Source organism: Bacillus rossius, chromosome 11 (assembly GCF_032445375.1).
Source record: "Bacillus rossius redtenbacheri isolate Brsri chromosome 11, Brsri_v3, whole genome shotgun sequence".
Taxonomy (NCBI): Eukaryota; Metazoa; Arthropoda; class Insecta; order Phasmatodea; family Bacillidae; genus Bacillus; species Bacillus rossius.
The window spans coordinates 37,452,737-37,468,500 of NC_086338.1; the positions used below are offsets into that span (position 1 = coordinate 37,452,737).

Consider the following 15,764-nt stretch of genomic DNA (forward strand, 5'->3'; position numbering starts at 1 on the left):
TACTTCCCCCCTGTTTTTCTACCGGACGTACAGCGACACAAGTTCATCAACAAATGGATGTTTACTAATTGCACGTCACTGGAAACACACAAAATAAATTATTATTTTTTTCAATTACAGAACACATCCTAGTTTTGTTTACTTTTGTTGCCTCTCTGAAAATAAATTATTTGTTTGGGAACAAACAAAGGACCTTCCAAGGAACCTCATTAGCGGGAGCAACAGCAATCAAAATACGCCATCTTTTTTTTTCAGAAGTTTTAAAAATAATAATTTTACATCTTTTATTTTCTTCAAAAATTGACGTTTTAAAGCATAGCTAATAATAAAAAAAGGATGCAAAAAGTAAATCGTCATTGGCTGCTGCATATAGATTTCCCGATAAAGTCATTTGCTTTTAGTACACTGTAATTGTTTTTTTTTTTGTAACTGGAACAGAAATGTTAATGTAAAATTTCAAATAATTGCAAATGTGTTCATTCACATTAACAGTACTGCATTACTACAAAATAGTGTTCGTAGAGATACTGGGTTTGGTTTCTTACCGGGATATTTATGCTTTGTACTTTCCCAGTAGGTACCTCCGATACATAAAGATATTTGTAAACCGTTCCTTGAATAGCTTTCTTAGTATTAACCGTACGTATAAATAAAGTCAAGTGGTTGAATATTAGATTACATTGCCCCAGGGTTTTAAAAAAAATATGCTTCAATGAAACATAAGTTAAAATATAAAATCATGCATCAGTTTTCGTGAGAAATACTAAATTTTGTTTTCGAGAAATACGCATTTCATATATGCAAAAATAACCTTAGGCACGTGTTGTATAATATATCTATTTCTTGTAGTATTACAAAGTATTACTTTGCAATTGGCTTCCAAATTAATTTTACGTAAAAGAACAAACAAAAATATTTTTAATGTGTGTAAAATCATTAAACAATGTAATAGAGATGTTAGCCTCAAATAAGTCAAATTTTCCATATATTGTTAATGGTTTGAAATACGACTGGAACCACTGTTTTTTATCGGTTTATATCTTCATTTCTCGGAATATATTTTTTTCCCGTTCTAATAGGATTTTTTTTTTTTTTTTTTTTTGCGCGTTTGGTATCACCGGTGGTTGTTTGAACGCATCTGCCTGTACGATGCTCCGATTCAACTCGAGCCGCGCTTCGTGAGAAAACACGGAACCCGCACAGCCCGAAGCCCCCTGTATTATCTTCCCTCTTGCTTCGCTTCTTGCTTCTGTCGTAAAATTCCGATCATGTCCTCGAGACCCGGACCGACCGCTTGTTCCGGCTCAGTCCCGGCGCGCCATCTTGCCTCGTGAGGCGGACTCCCGCGTCACAGGTCCTAGATCAGAGGGGAGGGGGGGGTTGTAGACGGCGGAGAGTGGGAATGGGGTAAAGAGATAAGGGTTTGAAGAAGACGAAGAGGGGTGTGGGAGAGGAGGGGGTGGCGTTAAGTCGCCAGACCACAGACACACGATAAATTCACGAGCTAACGGGAGATCGCCAGGACAATTCCCCCGGCCAGAAAAAAAAAATCCCTCACCCCAGACGCTAAGAGAAAGTACACACACAAACTCCAATGCCATAGTTCACGGTTTTTCTTTCACAATCAACCTCAGACGCAAGAGGAGTGAATTAATTTTTATTAATTTTTTTATTTCAACGATGTTCCGAAGATTTGTGACTTAACCACGCTAATGTTTTATAAAATAGCCTGCATGTAAATGGATGATAATTAAAAAAAAAAAACACAACTAAGTTAAACTAACATTAAAACATTAAACAAGATAGTGAAAAACAAACCTGCAATTTGAATATATAATTAATAAAATTAATTCCAGTAACTTCAAAATAATATTAAAATTTAAACTGATAAGATGTTGAAATTTTTAAAAACATTTTTAAAATTAATTTACATCACAAAAAATAAAAAACATAAAAAGTTTAAAAAAAGTTTTAAAAATTTACTTAATTCTAATACTTATAATATAATTTTAACTAAAGTGAAACGTTTTGCAAAACTAACGAAGATATAAACTCTCCTAAAAAGACTACTTCAGACTCTAATAATAATTTACACATTTTCACACATATTATACCACATTATCACTATTGCCACAGCTAAAACACAGCAGGAAGTGAAGTAAGTACGTACCTGATAAAAGTTTCCTTAAACATCGAAATGGAATTTTGAAGCCTTTCTGACTTGGGTAGTTCATTCACTTTTGATTAATGAAATAATTATGTGTTAATAATAAAAATATATTTAGATATTCAGAAATAGGTAATCAAGGTTCAATTGTTGTATACATACATATGTCAAATCTTTCGACTATTACTCTAAATATTTGTAGGGTTATCCCAATTTTTAAAAAGTATTCACTAAAACTTTAGCTAGCATATGCTGATTGAAAAATAAGTGTTTTTGTCTGAGAATTAATGTTTAGTGAACTTAAATTAACACGCTAATATAAAACACATCTCTGCAAATTCAAAATAAAATTCTTGTATTTCTGCCACTCATATTTTTTTAAGATTAAACTGATCACAAAGAAGTGGTTTTAACTGATGTGCAGAGCTTTGTATTTTTTTGGTGGAAATGTATTCAAACAGCTCAGCTGTGAGTTAAAACTTCGTAGCATTGTCTGTGTTTCGTGGTTGGCTGGGTTTATTTCAAATACGTGTATACTGTAAGCACACCAATCACAGCAATTCTGTGCATAAGCAAACGCGTCCTGAATTGCCCGGGCCAAATAGGGCAATTGCTTCTCTTGCAGACGACTGCCAATTACAATAGAACACTCGCTAGCGCAAGCATAACTTATTGCAGTATAATGGATGTCCTATTTTTTTCCCCCCGTGAAAATACATGCCCTTCTGATGTGGTCAATTAATGGCAGTCCGTTTTCAATTACCTAAGTGTATTTTTTATTTTAATTTCGTTTTTCTAAATTTAAAACGAAAATTTCAAAACGTGTAAGACTAAGGAATTTATTTCAGATAAAGTACCAAATAACACAATACATTTCCATAAGAGTTCCACCACAACTCTTTTATCGATTTTCTCACCTGTCCGAACATTCGACCTTCCGATTATTTGGATAAGGTCTTGTTTATCTTGGCTTGGACCAAATGTGAAAATATACCAGTCAAAATAATCGAGTCCAGTATTAAACGTCTTCTTTGCCAACATAACTGTCGAAACCGTGTGTAATGGTAGACGCAGCTGTTAAGTTTTTGAGATTACGAAATCTCGTACTGCTGTGGCAGTTCAAGTTTAAATTCATTTAGTGGTTAATATTTCATTACTGGTAAATTTTAATAAGTTACACACAGGGGCTGGAAAATTTCGCGGGTTCAATGACCTCTACGACCTGGCAAACGCCACCTGTTCATTGGCTGCTGACTTGTGAAGCGTCTCAACTGGGTAACTCGCGATTCGATACTTCTTCAACTGACGGTCTCTTATTGGCTCGGAGTCCTCCCTATCAACAGCGAACCAATAGCAGAAGCAGCACAATTTCAACATATCACGAAATTAATCAGCAAATTTTCACCGGTCCCTAGTTCTGCATGAAGGTACATCTTTAAAATTTAATAACTAACAGAAAATTGCGGAAGATATACTAGTACACAAGAGCAAGTGTTAATTTCTACAACAAAGGATATTTTTTAAATACAGTTAAACTTCGTTTATCCTGACTGACGAGAATCAAAGGCAACCCAACAATCGAAAATCCGGATAATCCAGGTAATATGGATAATAAGCAAAATAAATTTTTAAAATAAGTAGACTTACCCTTTACTACGATAAAAAAACTATTTTTTGTAATAAAATTACATAGTATGAAAGCCATGTATCTTTTACAAGTCATTACATTTCAAAATAACTTTTCACATAATTTCTTAACAAATAACTCGTCAATTTTCTTCTGTTGCAAACAAGTATGGTGTTTGAATTTAGCATGGTCAGGTACATTTTCGCGTGCTAACCTTCTTTGTTTGCATAGTTGTAGAATACAACAATTGTCATTTTCATGTGAACACTAGCTAATTCCCGGCATGCGTTGCAATACCTCATTCAAATATTTTTGTAATTTTATTTTTATGTAGCTTCTCATATACAAAGCATCTCTCCATCTCTATATATATCTACCTCTATTTTTGTCTCTTTATCTATCTCTATATATATACCTATATATATTTATCTCAATCTATATATCTCCTTTATTAACCTATACCTATATATGTGTGTGTGTCTATATATATATGTCTGTCTATATATATATATAAACACTCGCATATACGAATGTATAGTTGTGCAGAAATTTCAAAGCAACCGGTGAAGAACTTTAAACGAACGAACATTTACATTTGTATTTATATAGATTCGAATAATATGAGTAGATACAAATATGATCCGGATCATCCAGAGATCCGGATCAATGAGGGCCGGATGAACCCTGGTTTTTAATGCGTTATTCATTCCACGATTCTCACGATTCTTGACGTTTTGACACGTCGGTTTCGGTTAAAATTAAATTACACGCGGCATCGAGAGAATTTTGTTCTTACTTCTTCCTTTGCCGATTGTGCTCATTATTGCCGCCTCTGCTCTCGGGGGTCGGTTTGTTGAGGAGGGGAAGGGGAGGGTTGGAATAGGGGAGGGCGGAGAGGGGGGAGAGGGGGGGGGGGAGGAAATTCCGTCGCTGACGACAGGCAGCTTGCCGAGCGGGCTGATTAACCCCTCGGCTTAATTGATACGAGCTGCAACCCCACACCCCTGCACACGTAACTGTGTTACCGTCTTAACGGCTACAACGCTACGACTCTCGGAGCTTCTCGGCAGCGATTCGCCTCGTCCCCGGTAGACGCCTGCTTAAATTCCACCCCGGCCACCACCCCCCTTCCCGCCCACCGTCCTTAACGAACCCCCTCACGGCTTCCACGCGTCACGTGGGCGGGAGAGGGTTAATGAGACAACCGGGAGGGTTGCCCGCCATCTTGGTGTTTCCTCCTCGCTGCGAAGGGATGAATAGTGACAGGGGGGAGTTTCACAAGGTGGGCTTGGGGGAAAAAAACTTTTTTTTTTGTACTTTTACAAAAGATTCGTTTGTGATCCAGTGGCCACGAGATGTGTTAATACTACAATAAAAATATTGTGAATTTTTACCACACATTTTTACTTTTTATTTTTTAAACCGATACTGAATATTTCTTGTTACGCTTACGAAAATTGGCGAATAGTTTTAAAATTTTGATTGACTTTTTATACTAGCATAATTGGGAAAGATAATGAATTAATCAAAAAATTGGTCTTTATTTAATTTAATTTTCTTATTAATGTGCGCTCTTGATAATGTAAAGGTATTCGGGAAATCGGTTTAAAAATAACTTTAACTAATGTAGGTACTCGGACAACACAAAGCATACATATCTGTGGTAATAATGCCAACACGGTATTACTGCAAACATTTTGTTTTGTAGCGATACAGCTGCTTTCTTACTAACTGAAACTGCTTTTTTGCCCGAGTGTCGGCAGCCAAAGGATGCGTTGTTCATCGCTCGTTATTATTATAACATTCCCTCCCCCTCCCCCCCCCCCCCTTCACCAAAAAACCCTTATTTAACGAAATGTCGTGGGTCATTAAAGCAACGTATTTATACAGTCTCTCCATAAAAGAATGTTTCAGTTATAAATTTAATAGTATCAACTGTAAAAGTTGTAGAGTGTTGGTTCAAGGTTACAATTAAAGAATAACTCAAAACAGTTTCGGATGAGCGCATGCGAGAGTACTGCTTTGATGTTTTCCCGCTTGCAGCGCCACCTACGCAAAATGGCGACTCGTGAGCGTAATTAGAAGAGGAAGAACCTGTAAACTTTATTTAGCAGCAAGATGAAGTCCCTCCCCATTGGAATCTCTTTGTACGAGAGTGGTTGAACTTCGAAGTCCCTGACCGTTGGATTGGTCGTAATGCTAGAGACGACATAGATATTTTTTCGCTGGCCTCCACGTTAACCTGGCACAACACCATGCGATTTTTTTTTGTCCTTTGAGGATTTATAAAAGATCGTGTCTACGTTTCGCTGCTACCTAATGATTTTCCAGAGTTCAGATGCAGTTTTGGAGAGCTATTGCTTCCATTACTCCGGACAAGTTAACCATATTGTGGGAAGAATTGGACTTTAGGTTGGATGTGTTCCGTGTAACTAAAGGTGCACACATTCCACATTAGTAAGAATAACTAGATTATTTTACCTTCAATTTGATGTATGATTTGTCGTAAATGGTCTAAATTTAACCGTTAGAATACACATTTGAAACTGGGACATTCTTTCATGGACAGCCTGCATTTAAGCGTCGTGTAAATGCAGTCTAGTTGCGATACCTTGGAGCCAAGATTCCTGAAGCTGCACGCAGAATATTTCAGAGTTGTCACCGGGGGGAAAAAATAAAGGCGAAATATTTGATTTTTTTTGAAACTCGTGACTCCGTGTTTGCAAGCAATGGGTTGGCCATGCACGCAATTACTACACGAATACCGCAGGTGAAGATGATTTTAGTCCAGTTGATGCTTATGGGACACTTAGAACTTTGGGTGAAGTGTCTGGATTGTGGAAACAGATTTAAATGATAGCATTTTTTTTTTGGCAAAGACTGTGTTTAGCGACGGAAATTATCATTCGTCCGTAATGTTCTCACCCAGTCAAGTAGTGTATTACTGTTAGTGCTACGTGATCATCAGTGGTGAGTCGCTCGCTAGTGTTTGTAGCGTGTTGTGGACTGGCGGGTAGTATTCTCTATATGCATAGGCCATATATAAGATTGAAGGGTTAGCCTTAACATCATATGAAGAAGAAATGAAGATAAAGTTATAATGCAAGTATGTACCTTGAGTGCTTTAAACAATATTGTTCCATACCTAAAATTTATTCTGCAAAAACATATATTTTTTTTAGCCATTTTCACTCTTCTAAAAATACAGTTCAAAAACTTAATATGGTACCACATAGTACAAGCTGTAGTAAAGGGCACAACACAACGACAGGTAAATCGTGCCTCATCCTTAGATTGCAGTGTGCAGTTTAATGGGAATATTACTCTCTTTTTACAATGGACAACATCTGAAATTAATGCTGTCCTTGTTTCAGCGTGCTCTGTTGACAGATATACCAAAGAGCACAACAGTTTGTAGACACGACTATATAATGTAATGATTTTTTTTTTAATGAACAAAATATGTTTAGAAGAAAAATTTAGAATAATAACTATGAAAATATTTTTTGTCACTGTATTTCATCAAGAGCATCATTAAACCTAAATACGCCACTTTGGTTTCAACCGTTTTTGCAATAAATATTTTTTCATATCATTTAATATTAAAAATTGTGGCTGTTTTTAACCATAGCAAAAATTTAACAAGATTTCATGTTATTAATTATCAGTGAACAACTGCAAATAATAATTAGTTTTTAGAATTGCAATGTTTTCATTATTTATAAAACTGTAATAATACTGTCAAAAATATTTAATGTTTTTAGAAACATCAAAAAATATTAAAATTTAAAAATTATCGTTATTATTAATAATGTACAATATAATAATGTTTATGTTAATAAGCCAGGTAGTATCATTATTGAAACAGTGGGAGCCATTTGCTTTGCACTGCAAACTAAGCATGAGACAACCTATATAGTAAAAGTACGTATGACACAATGTGTATGTACTGCACATTTCCCTCTCCCTTGTCAATACTTCGTCACATTTGTATGTCACGGACAATTGCGTCGTAACGCAATATCATATTTGGTATTTTATATCATAAATATTGTATGATAATAATCTCCCAGTTATATAGCTATTAAAACATTGAGTCAAACAATCCAACAATAATACAAGATTATCCGACAAAAGTTTGACAAGAGCGTTTCAGCAATACAGAATTTTTTTTTAAATTCTTTGTGTTTTCTTTCAGTCAAGGATACGTAAATATATGAAATTACGAGTCTCAATATTGTTACGAGGCTGCTAGCGACGAGGCTGGCCGGTCGGCCGGCGCGTCAGCGTGCGGGAGTGGCACGATTCAGGTAGCGTCTGTCGCTTCCCTACCACTACACGGAGATCCAATTAGCAGCGGCGTCTCTCTGTCCCTCTCGAGGGTTCGGCAGGTTCCTAGAGTACCGGCAGCGCGAAGTGGCGTAACCATGACGACGTTGTCCTCGCAGCTTGAAGTTGTTGAGTCGGAGGACGATTTTTGTCGGAGGCCTGAGAGATATTTTCACGTGGGCGAACCAGCAGGTGAAGAAAAGAGCGACCGACTGGCGAACTCGGTGAAACAAGCGAATCCTAGGAGTGATACGAGAGTATGTAGAGCGAAGAGAATGAGTGACCCTTTTTTGGAGAGCGATAGCGGGCGACGAGAGACGGGCTTTGTGTGCGAAGATTGTTGCATCGGGGACGGTGTCGCGGCGTGTCGGACGATTGAGTGGTGCGCACCAGAGTGTTTGTGCCGATGTGCGCGCTTATAGACAAGCAGTAGAGAGAGAGCCACTCTCGAACCGAGCTTCAGTGAGGAGAGTGAACAGTGGACTTGCAAAGGAGTGATTAATTTATGAATAGTCATTCAGATTGCTGTGATTTAGTAAAAAGTGTACATAGTAGTTAATAAATTAACTCCAACTAATTGATTTGGTCCTCATTTCCGGAACAATATGTTTTTGCCAATTGTGTAAGATCCAAACAGGCCGCTTTCGAGTGGCATTTATTCTTTCATTTTAATCCTTTAGATTACCGTACTATGCACTAGTCACCCTTATTCATTACATAATAATTATTCTGTCAAAAAAAATGTATTCGTACCAAGATATCTGCGTGACATTCACGTTTGTGTTGCCAACAAAAAATAAACTAGAATTTATGTTACGCCAGCGAGTTTTTACACCAGTGGGTGATTTTTATTTTCACTGAGTTTTTACACCGTTGGAGATTTTTCATTTTACCGGTGTTGCTGCACTGACAGGAAAGTCTCGTCCGGTCAGGGCTGCCAACGGGTAGGACGAGGGTTGGGTGGGGGAAGAGGCACGATGTGGTGCAAAATGCAGTTGCATAGATCGGGCCGACCCCCAAAGGCCCGTTGGGAAAGGGTTGAAAAAAATGGGGGGAGGCATTTCGGCCGGTAGTGTATCGAGCCTTCCCCATTAGTCGTCGCTGCAAACATTTCCCGCGGGATAATGGAGCGATGCCCTCCAAGCGCAAAACATAAATCGTCGCAGAAAATTATTTTTTTTTCCCTCTCATGTTGCGTAACAAAATACTTTTATTCCGGCCATTCCGGAAAGTGATTCAATGCCGTGAGTATAGGTACATTTTGTCGCGCAGCGAATTACTATTTTTTTTATGTGGAATTTTTTTGACGATTCCTGCAGTGAACTTAAAATTTACTACACCTGTGTATAAATGTTGGCATGCTGTCAGATAAGCAAAAATCAGTCCAACATATTAATTAATATTTCTCTTTATCCCTCTCACCCTTTCTCTCTCTCTCTCTCTGTGTTTCTCTCTTCTGTCCAAAGGAATAATCCTAAATTAATTACGTTTAGTTTTCGATGCGCGATGGATTATGCTTTCCGGTTTTCTGGGTTGGGCACCCGTTTAAGACATATGTTTAATGTTTATGCCGTGTGACTTGAATTAAGCCCTCGAACTGCATCTACATTTCTTTACTTACCGATCGAACAAATCATGTTTCAACTCGCGTGTCATGGTTCTGGTAGGTTTTTTTTTTTTTTGCGCAGTTACAACCAAACAAACGCTTTGTCAAATTTGCCTCGAATTTGGCCTGAAATATCCTTGAAGTATTTCGCTTTTGTAAAGGATTTTTTCCGTCAAGATGGTGTTTGATGTAATTGATCCATTCGTGACATGTACTGAATTTTTATATGATTCTATCCAAACGGTTATTGCTGTAAGAATTTGAAGACCAACATCACTCACCAGCATAAACTTTTCTACAACTTTGTTCCGGTACACACCATTGCTGTTTTGCACTGGTTTTCACGGGGAAACCTACGCCGTTCGTCGGTGTCGTCCATGGTATCTGCTTTCATTGTTGTGTTTGTATGTTTGCTGCGTTATCCAGGTTTTTTGTTGTCTGTCTGCATTTGCTGTTGTTGTTGAAACTGTCTGGTCATTGCCCTGTGCTCGTCTGTGATGATATTAATTTTTACTTCCACGAAATTCCTGTGCTGTCAGATATTTAAGTTTGAATGTGTTCGTCTGTGCTTTCGTCGCTGTGCTGTCCATAGTAGGAGGGAGCAGTGGCGTAGCCAGGGGGAGGGGTGGTTTAGTGGTTAAATCCCCCCCCCCTTAGCACCAAATCTTTAATTAAATTTCTTATTCATCACTCAAACAAATTTCATATTAAAAATTAATAAAATTTTTACCATTACAATATTTAAATTTAAGTACCGAAAACTGCTAAAATAGCACTATTTTACACATTAAAATCCTAATTTTCCCGGGGGAGGACCCCCGGACCCACCGCTTTAATACGAGGGGGGGGGGGCCGCATGCTTCTTAACACCCCCCCTCCCCATACACAAATCCTGGCTACGCCACTGGGAGGGAGGGGTCGGGCAAACTGGCCATGGCAGGAAAAGTGGCTACAGGGGCTGCTGAGGCCGTGAAGTGCTGCCATCGCCCGGGGAAAGCCTCAACTAACTCCTCTCAACGTTTGTCAGTCACTTTGAGAAGGCCTGTCCTGCTGGCGTGTCGTTTATCGAAGTTATTGTAATTTTTTGTGTGTTTGGATCATCCTGGTGTGAGGTAAGTACTCAGTTTGTGTGTTTCTTACTATGAAACCAAGTCACTTACCATTTCTCGAAGAATTTTTTTTTTGTAAGTGGTATGACTTAATTACAAAATACTTCATTGGCGATCGTATAGTTCCATCGGGTTGTCAAGAGAAAAACAAATTTTGTGTAATGGCGTCAATCCGGGCAAAGTAGCCAGGCTACTGGTAGCTGTTGGTCACATTGCCCGCTAAGCACCAATTTTTTTTTCCGTTCGGTAGACCTATTATCACTACACCCATTTGTAAAATCAACTTTGAATACATGTTTTATTATAATTTGACGATTAAGTGGCAATATCAATAAAAAAATATTAATTCATGATCAGGTAAAGTTCGATTCATATTGTAAAATACATTGAGCCACATGGCACAGGCATCTTCAGAGAAGACGATTTCATTGCTGCTGAGGTGACAGACTTTCCCCTCCCCCTATGTGTTCAACTATCATCACCTATACCTGTGCAGCCAGTTCATCCGTGATAGCACGCCCTCTCCCCTCCCTAATCTTCAAACCAACGACCGGGAACTTCTCTTTAAGTCAACCATACGGACATTGTTACTGTGCCTTGTGTAGGCCAACAGCAGCAAAAGAACTAAAAAGCAACGGCCGAAAGAAACGCTCCGCGGAGATACTGGAGGTATGGAATTCAAGCATATAAAAAAATAATTGAAGCTGCAAAATATGAAAGAGAAGCAAAAGAGAAAAAAAAAATTGGCTGAAAATGTAAAGTAGCAGATGAGAAGGGAAAAAAACGACGGAAACAAGGATAGAAAGAAAATCACTAAGTGCCGGAAAAATAACCCAAGAAAACTATTACTTGGAGATGATGATGATGATGATGATGATGAGCAAGAAGACGTAGAGTGCCTCCACTGAAACGAAATATTTTCAGCTTGAAGGTCACAAAACGATGAATCCAGTTTCAAATGTTTGTTTTTTTCCAGGCGGAGGTAGGCCCCTTACACACACTGTGCTGGAAATTGATGAAAACAGCCTTTCTTTCATTTTCGAAAATCGCAATTCGCTTATTTTTATTCAAAGAATAGCCCTTTTTTAAGTTTTATAACTTTCATAAATTGTTTGTAATTTTGTAATTTTTTTTTTGTTTAGGCTGCCTTAATTATCATTTTGAACTTTTTATCTTCTTCTAAACCATCTTAGAGAGACTTTATTTTTTCCAAGTTATTTTGACAAGTGTGTGAATTACTGTAAACTTTATTTAATAAATATACAATATTTTCTAAGTTATAACCATTTGTATTACCTTTTTTTTTAACTTTAAATTTAAGTATTGGTCGGGCTATGCGGCCATTTGAATATTTTTTGTAAAATTAATTTTTCCAGGTACTTAACTTATTTATAATGTGACTGAAAAAATATATCATGTACTAGAATAGTTTACGTTTAGAAACCACTAAATTTGATGACTTTACATCGGTTGCAATTCCGTTTAAAAATGAGCGAACCTTAGCTTGGCCACTTTGCCCTTCTCTCCCTTAGCAAACTTGTAATAGTAACCTACCTACCTTTTGAGGTATTTAGAAAATAAGTAGTAATTTACAAGTGTCAGCAATAAGTTTGTAAGCTAAAATTGTCATTAACCCACGAATATTTTGGTAGCTTACAAATAAGTAACTTATAAACTTCTAAAAATTCACATATGATCACAAGTTTCCAAGAGTTCCGTGAAACACTGTAATTTTTCTATTTTTCCAAATTTGTTAAAATATTTCTTGTTATTTAAAAATTAATAATTTTGTGAAATGGGCCTTTAGTTGCAACGCGCGGATCTTTCACGAGTCAAAAAGATATCAGACATCCTCATTGAACCCTGCTTCAAACTTCACCTTCTGTCTCACATCAGGCAGATTGAATTGTTAGCCTGAGAGTAGAAGAATTGCAGCGATCGCTAGATTTCGAATAATGTACATTTAAGGACAACCTAACTGATATGTTTTTCAAAGGTAGGGAAAATGTGGTTTTTACAAATAAATTGCAACTTTGGTTAAAATTTGAAGACTGCAATGAAGGGAAAATCTTAGGAAATATTTTTTGGCCTCGTGGCACCCTGTTCACAGAACCGTGCAGACCGTCATAAAAAAAATAATTACAGTTAATTGCCATAACTGTAAGAAAAATATGATTCAAAATGTACGTAATTATAATAATTAAAAAAATTGAAACATTGAAAAAACACTGCAACTAAAATATGTTTTTAATTAACTTGTAATTATTGGATTATTTTTTGTAGCAGATTTTCGTAACTATAACCAATATGTAATTTTTTCAATGATAGTAAAAAGACATGTATAGGCCTACGTATGATTGTGGTCGCCACGGTTGAGTGGTTATATCGATTGCCTTCCAAAAAAGCTTGTTTTTATTGAAGCGGGAAACGTGTCGGGCGTTTCCGTAGCCCATTTGGGTTTTCTCGGGGTATTCCTGTGTTTGCCCCTTCTCCCCCCCCCCCCACACACACACAAACATTCATTTCGTCAATGTACTCTATCCTTACATCCTTCATCGTCTACGAGATGTTAAACCCTCTCAACTCATTCAGTCCAGCGAAACATAATTTTGGAATTATCCTCGTAATTCGCTGGGAGTATCGTCCAACCACGTGCCCGCTGAAACAAAAACAAATTGCTTTTTTGACCATCAAATATTTTGTATGTATATATAAAGTCATATATTAATTATTTCTTTGGGCAACAAAATAATCCCGGGGTGACGGAAAACCTGAATTTTATGGCCACAGCAAGTTTTTTATCGGATAGTGTAAAATTATTTTGTATAGTAATCACTAAAATACTTTGTTGGATAAATAAGTGAAAAGTATTTTGAGGAGGTCAAAATATTGTTTCACTTATATTTTTAAGAAAGAATAAATACCTTTTGCCGACTTTACTATGTTGTGACAACCGGAAATGTTTTCTACATAGTTTTAAGTTTCATAATCCCTAGACCACAAAATGTCGTTAACTGTAAATTATTTTATATGTGTCATTCTTTAATGGACACGATTAGTGCCGTAATTTTTTTACACATTTATTTCAGAAGAATATGTAAAATAAATTTATGAAATATCCTGGTAGAGATAGTTAATGTGGAAAATCGTAACAAGTGGTAAATATAAGGAATGTTTTGGGAAAAAATCTTAAACCACCATGATTCCCTTGGTATAATACATATTTAATCCGTCTGAATTTATTATATATCATGAGGTTAATACCAAAAAACCTTTTTTTTAAAGCTTTTTTTAATAACACCAACCATTAGCTGAATATTGTAACTCCCATAGTAGGAAAAATATCAAATCAGTTAGAAGTTGTATTGAACCTCTACAACAATTTTTGACATGATCAACCAAAATGAGGAAGCCAAACAAAAAATGGCATTACTCCCATCGTAGCCCGTTCAGAATTGTTGTAAATCCTCGAGATATTATCAAAATGAAGTTTTGGCCTCCTCTTTCTGTTCCAAAGTACAGAAATGTGAACTTTAAAATATACCTGCGCCTGTAGGCCAAGCAAAAAAAAAAAGTTTATTTTTTTCCGAAGCCTTTTGCCGTGTGGAGTATCTCAACCATTTCTAGGGTCTCGCAAGTTGCTCACGTACCGTGTGGCTTCGCCTCTCAAAGCCGAGTTCAGTTGGCAAACTTATTGCAATGCAGCGAGTGTACTATGTGTGCGGATTCGCTGGCGCTCGGGTACGACGCATTCCTGGCACACGACTCGCAGGCGTGCCAACTTTGCAGCGGCCCGAAACCCTTCGTGGGGTCGTGACTCCACAGGCGAACTTACCGTTCGGCCGACGACACAAACCCCCTTGCCATTGGCGTGCATAGCTTTCTCTTCTTTGCCGGCAGGCTAGAACAACGTCTTACCGCGCAGAAACATCTTTCTTCCGTTAATATCTGCTGGTGTTGGCAGCTGTGGTGACTTCTTATTACAGTTCACACGGAAAAGTTGAAACGAACTATTCCATACCGAATTAATTAAACTTATGCCCTTCAGAATAATTCCCACTCCCCCCCAAAATTCAACGTTTTGTAACTGAAGAGTTTTTGCAAGGACCAATTCAAAATGAACTGTATTTTATATTTCCTTTGCACAAACCTAACTTAAAAAGTGTTCCAAAGCTTCAAAGTTGATTTCAAACCGTTATTTCCAGGATTTAAAGCCCGAGTTTTGTCAAGAATGAGTGTGTAGTTTTATTTTAAAATCGAAATAGGTGTAAGAAGAAAGACTTAATATAGTTAAGTCATAGTAATCACAAGCTAAGTAATTGAAAAACAAAATACGCATAATCAAGGTTATTCAATCTTCTTAAATAGCCCATATTCCGATAGTTTCTCCACCTTGCACACCCAACCGTTATTTTAATATTAGCTACTTTGGTTTCTCTTGCTTCGCGGAAGTCACAAGACTCGACCACGTAACAATTCTCTCAAACAATGCGGAGATTCTTGTAGCACGTACGAGACAGTTGAACTCATTTTATAGTTATAATTTTTCTCGTGTTCGAAATACCAATATGAATTTTTTTAAAAATAAAAATCTCGCGAAAGCATATTATATAATATTTATTTTCACAAAACAGTTACTAATTTACCTGTATTTTCTAGAGTAAAGATAAAAATAAACATCATCTATCACGTGTGGGATATACATTCAATACAATGTAGGTTCACCTTAAGGGATACAAGGAAGTAAATCTAAAAGAATATGTTCAATTCTGATATATTTACAGTTATCTTCAAAATGGTTCTTATTACTGAGCTGTATAATGTAATTGAAGTGAGAATAGCTTCGGGATCGTGGATTTTTATTAAGTATCATGTGTAAGACGAAGTTGTTAAACGTAGGACACTGTACACCCTATGAAATATTTA

At 37.0% G+C, this 15,764-nt stretch overlaps 1 protein-coding gene across 1 annotated transcript in view; it reads right to left on the reverse strand.

The window, feature by feature from the left end:
- Nucleotides 1-15,764, reverse strand: part of LOC134536448 (uncharacterized) — a 603,478-nt gene that overhangs the window by 206,494 nt on the left and 381,220 nt on the right. The gene's annotated exons all lie outside the window — the stretch shown is intronic.